The 5,284-nt window shown below is 48.1% G+C and overlaps 1 long non-coding RNA gene across 1 annotated transcript; it reads right to left on the bottom strand.

The window, feature by feature from the left end:
- Positions 1-1,429: 1,429 nt before the first annotated feature.
- On the bottom strand, positions 1,430-5,084 carry LOC147959422 (uncharacterized). The gene is made up of 3 exons (XR_015612160.1): positions 4,702-5,084; positions 3,300-3,377; positions 1,430-1,717 (listed from the first exon to the last, which is right to left on the bottom strand). It is a non-coding gene; the product is annotated as an uncharacterized LOC147959422 (long non-coding RNA).
- Positions 5,085-5,284: the final 200 nt, after the last annotated feature.

Below are 5,284 nucleotides of genomic sequence, written 5' to 3'. Positions count from 1 at the left end.
CATTGCCCCTTCTCTCTTTTTTCTCATTTTTTTGAATGGGCTTCTTTGGCCTCTTTTATTTTTTGTAAATTCTGAAGACTCATCCTGACTTGTGGGGGAATCATAGCTTCCATCATCCTTTCCACACATGGGACAATGCTCTAATAATGAAGATCATCACACTTTTATTTACTTACAACTCAAGAATTACAACTTGATACTGAGAACAAAATATGACTCCATATTAATTCCTCCGGCGGTGTACCGGGATGTGCAATGAATCAAGAGTGACATGTATGAAAGAATTATGAAAGGTGGCTTTGCCACAAATATGATGTCAACTTCATGATCATGCAAAGAAATATGACAATGATGGAGCGTGTCATAATAAACGGAACGGTGGAAAGTTACATGGAAATATATCTCAGAATGGCTATGGAAATGCCATAATAGGTAGGTATGGTGGATGTTTTGAGGAAGGTATATGGTGGGTGTATAGTGCTGGCGAAAGTTGCGTCGCACTAGAGAGGCTAACAATGGTGGAAGGGTGAGAGTGCGTATAATCCATGGACTCAACATTAGTCATAAAAAACTCGCATACTTATTGTAAAAATCTATTAGTTATCGAAACGAAGTACTACTCACATGCTCCTACGGGGATAGATTGGTAAGAAAAGACCATCGCTCGTTCCCGACCGCCACTCATAAGGAAGACAATCAATAAATAAATCATGCTCCGACTTCATCACATAACGGTTCACCATACGTGCATGCTATGGGAATCACAAACTTCAACACAAGTATTTCTATGATCCACAATTTCTCACTAGCATGACTCTAATATCACCATCTTTATATCTCAAAACAATCATAAGCAATCAAACTTCTCACAGTATTCAATGCACTTTATATGAAGGTTTTTATTATACCCCTCTCGGATGTCTATCATATTAGGATTAAATTCATAACCAAAGCAAATTACCATGCTATTTAAAGACTCTTAAAATAATATAAGTGAATCATGAGAGTTCAATAATTTCTATAAAATAAAACCACCGCCATGCTCTAAAAAGATATAAGTGAAGCACTAGAGCAAAATTGCCTAGCTCAAAAGATATAAGTGAAGCATACAGAGTATTATAATAAATCACGATTCATGCGTGTCCCTCTCAAAAGGTGTGTATAGCAAGGATGATTGTGGCAAACTAAAAATCAAAGACTCATATCATACAAGACGCTCCAAGCAAAACACATATCATGTGGTGAATAAAAATATAGCCTCAAGTGAAGTTACTGATAGAAAAAGACGAAAGAGGGGATGCCTTATGGGGCATCCCCAAGCTTAGGCTCTTGGTTGTTGTGACGCCCTCGATTAAATCATACACGCAAATGTGTATGATCAAAATCAAGGACTCACGAGAAGATATCACAACAAAACTCTAGACACAAATTAAAATAATACAAGCTTTATATTATAAGCCAGGGGCCTCGAGGGCTCGAATACATAAGCTCGAATATACAAGAGTCAGCGGAAGCAACAATATCTGCGTACAGACATGAGTTAAACAAGTTTTCCTTAAGAAGGCTAGCACAAAAGCATCTACGATCGAAAAGGCAAGGCCTCCTGCCCGAGAGTCTCCTAACTACTCCAGGTTGTCATCGGCCATCACGTAGTAGTAGGCACCCTCGGGGTAGTAGTAGTCATCAGTGGCGTCGTCTGGCTCCTGGGATCCGTCATCTGGTCATAACAATCGGGTATAGGGGAAAAAGAGGTAGCAAAGCAACAGTGAGTACTCATCCAAAGTACTCGCAAGACTTACATCAGATCTAAACTAAGTATGCATCTGTATCAAAGGAATGGACTATATCTGTGGACTAAACTGCAGAATGCCAGAAGAGAAGGGGAAAGCCTAGCCTATCGAAGACTAGCATCTTCAAGCATCTTGCATCATATAGAAGAGTACATACCAACATAATGTAAAGTAGTAGCAGTGTTTTCAACCTCGGCCAGAGATCCTTTCTCGACTACCAGCGAGAAAGAAATCCCAGAGCCATACTATCCATTTCTCATATCCATTTCTCATCTCAAGTATCTAGTTCTAGTTGTATCGATCGGGATACAACTCCAAGTGTCCGTTACCGTAGGACATACTATCGATAGATGTTTTCTTCCCTGTAGGGGTGCACCAACTTACCCACCACGCTCGATTAACTCCAGCCGGACACACTTTCCTAGGTCATGCCTGGCCTCGGCCAAACAATACGCCACAACACGACCTAGGCTTAATAGAGAGGTCAGCATGCCGGACTAAACCTATGCCCCCAGGGGTCATGGGCCATCGCCCCGGGAACTCCTGCACGTTGCGAACGCGGCCGGTGAGCAGACCTAGCTACCTCCTTCAAAAAGGCAGGTGCTTACCAGTCCAACCCGGCGCGCGCCGCTCAGTCGCTGACGTCTAATAAGCTTCGGTTGATGTATACGACGCAAAACGCCCATACAATGCCCACGTGATGGTTAGTGCTATCAGGCCAGAGGCCCCTCGGATCAAATATCCAAACCGTTAATGTGTTGGTAGTGCGGTCACGAGCAGAGACTCACGAAAGATGTGACTCCGTCGCCCCGTCTCGAGTACTTGCGGGAAGGGCTAAGAATGCCTGGCCACGCCTCGTGTTAAACTCTCGGGTATCCTCCAGGTCAACTCGTCTCCACATCACTCGCGGGTACCCCTCATGGTCGACCCGCCTTTCCAAGTAATGGCCATAAAGTCCAAGTATCCATGTGTCCAAACATCAACGGGAAAACCCGAGGAATCACCCCCGGTGAATTCCACTCGATGTAATCATCAAGGTGGACGTAAGAGGATCCACCCTCGAGGTTCACACTTGAGGGGTTTCACGATAGAGCCGTATCGAAAGTGGTTAAGGAGGAAATCACCCTCGATGGCCAGGACCGAATAGGTACAATACAGAGGTCTCATCAGGAGTTATGTAAGAGGTTCCACCCTCAGCGCTCGATGGTAACTCTGCAGAGTCGTACAACTAGGGGGGGTGATGTCCGGTGTCGGGGCCTGGACGTCGATCACGTTGATCGAGTCATCGAACATAAAGCGGGGCAACTGGGACAAAGTGGGGGTCACTGATGGATCACAAACAACCTATACTAAGCAGTTTAGAATAAGCAGGTAAGGTCACAATAAGCAGGTAACAAAAACAAGCTATGCATCAGAGTAGGATCATACAGAAAGCAGTAGCAGTTCTAATGCAAGCATGAGAGGGGAAGAAATGGGCGATATCGGAATGCTCAAGGAGGGTTTGCTTGCCTGGAAGCTCTGTTGATAAGGAAGAAGTGTCGTCGTCGACGTAGTCGATCACAAGGGCATCAGCACCGGTCTCGGGGTCTATCGGAGAGAAGAGGGGGAAGAAACAGTAAATACAGAGGAAACAGGGGCATAACAGAACAACAGGCAGAGCTAGACGTGATCTAATCCGGTGCTACACGATACCCGCGAAGGGGGAGAACATCCGGGGATGTTTCCCCGGTGTTAGGCATTTTCAGACAAATGAAACGGAGGGGGAAAGTTGCATGTTCGCTATTTTAGGGGTGTGTAGCAGACGAACGGAGGACGTATCCAGATTCGTCTTGTCGTTCTGAGCAACTTTCATGTATAAAAATTTTTCATCCCAGTTACGGATTATTTTATATGAATTTATTAAAGATTTAACAATACCACGAAAAACCCTGTAATTTTGCTAAGTCTGAGAATTCGCTAGTTTTTAAACATCACTTAGCTGTTTTCAAAATGCTACAACTATTGTTCTATACATTCTATGATTTTGTTCCTTATATCAATTTTGAGCATTTTTTTGTGATCTACAAGATAGTAGCACTTTTATCTCTGTTAGAGTGCATTTGCATGATCATCAACGGCTCTAAAGTAGCTATGAAAATAAAGCTGTTTTCGGTTTTTCTATTAACAGAACATTGAACTTGTGATTTTTGTAGGAGTTAATCCATACATCAAAAGGATTTGGTCCAGTGGGATAAAATGGAGTTTGTCATGTATACTTTCTACTCATATTATTTTTACCCATGTTAACCATTGCTTAGACGTTGTTTGTTGTTTAGAGGCCGTACAGAGGGCCAGACAATGTCAAATTAAAAAAGCTAGCACTAGCTACAGTAACTGAATGTTACTATAGCCGTGTAGCATAGCAGCAGGCAGCTGCGGGAGCAGGAAAGCAGCAGCGAAGCGAGCGGCGTGCATGCGGCCGCGCGTGTCGGGCGCAGGGCGGGACAGACGCAGGGCGTGGGTGTGCGCCAGAGACGAGCTGCGGCGCCTGCAGAGGACGACCGAGGCAGGGCTTACGCGCGGCAGGGGCCCGTGGGGCGTGGTGCAGGAAGCAGCAGTGGTGGCTGCACGCAGTAGCAACGCAGCAGTAGCGGCGGCGGCAAGGCATGGACAGCATGGCAGCGGGCGGCCGGCACCGGGCGCAGGCCGTGGCAGGAGCGGCTCGGCGCGCGTGCACTGAGCACGGCCCGGGCGCGCGCAGGGCGGAGCGGGAGGCGGCGCTATGTGGGCGTGGACACGGACCGCGTGGTCGGGGCCACGGGCAAGCAGGGGCTCGGGCGGGGTGAGGTGGGCGTAGGCTCGAACGGCGACCGAACATGGCGTCTACGACGAGGGGACGACGGGGAAACAGGGGGAAGGATCCGGGGCTCACCGCCGGGCACCAGGTGGCCCTTCGACGACTTAGTAGCTGTAGGGCGGCGCCGGAGCCGTGGAAGACGGCGGCGACCGTAGCGGACGGAGGTGATTGCCAACGTGGAGGAGCGGTGTCGATCTCGACGTTGAGGCGGTCTGCTGCTCGAGGCCGTGGTCGAGGAGGAAGCAGAGGTCGAGGTGACGGCGGACGGCGATGGGGACAAGCGCGGTGGCTTCGGGCGTCCACGGGCACGGCGACGCCGACGAGGAAGAGTATATGGGGGCGCGAGGGAGGAAGGGGAACGGGGAAGCTAGGGTTTGGGGGCGCCCCGGGTGTATTAGTAGGGCACCAGGGGGGTGGATGGCCGCCACGCTCGGCCATCGCCGGCGGATAGGCGCCACGATCCCCCCCTGCCTCCCTGTAGCAGAGGAAGGGGACGGTGGGGAGGAGCTGGGCCGGCCTGGTGGCTTTGTGGCCCAACTGGTCCACGAGGCCCACTAGGGAGGGTGTGTTATTTTGTTTTCTTTGCTTCTTTTCTTTTTCTTATTTTTCTTTTTACAGTTTTAGTTTTCTTTTATTTTTGAATAGAAGTTAGCTTTAT

Source organism: Triticum urartu, chromosome 7A (assembly GCF_056163025.1).
Source record: "Triticum urartu cultivar PI428250 chromosome 7A, HENAU_Tu73, whole genome shotgun sequence".
In the NCBI taxonomy this organism is placed as follows: Eukaryota; Viridiplantae; Streptophyta; class Magnoliopsida; order Poales; family Poaceae; genus Triticum; species Triticum urartu.
Note: the sequence above shows the minus strand (reverse complement) of the source record. Positions and strands in the feature narration are given on the sequence as shown.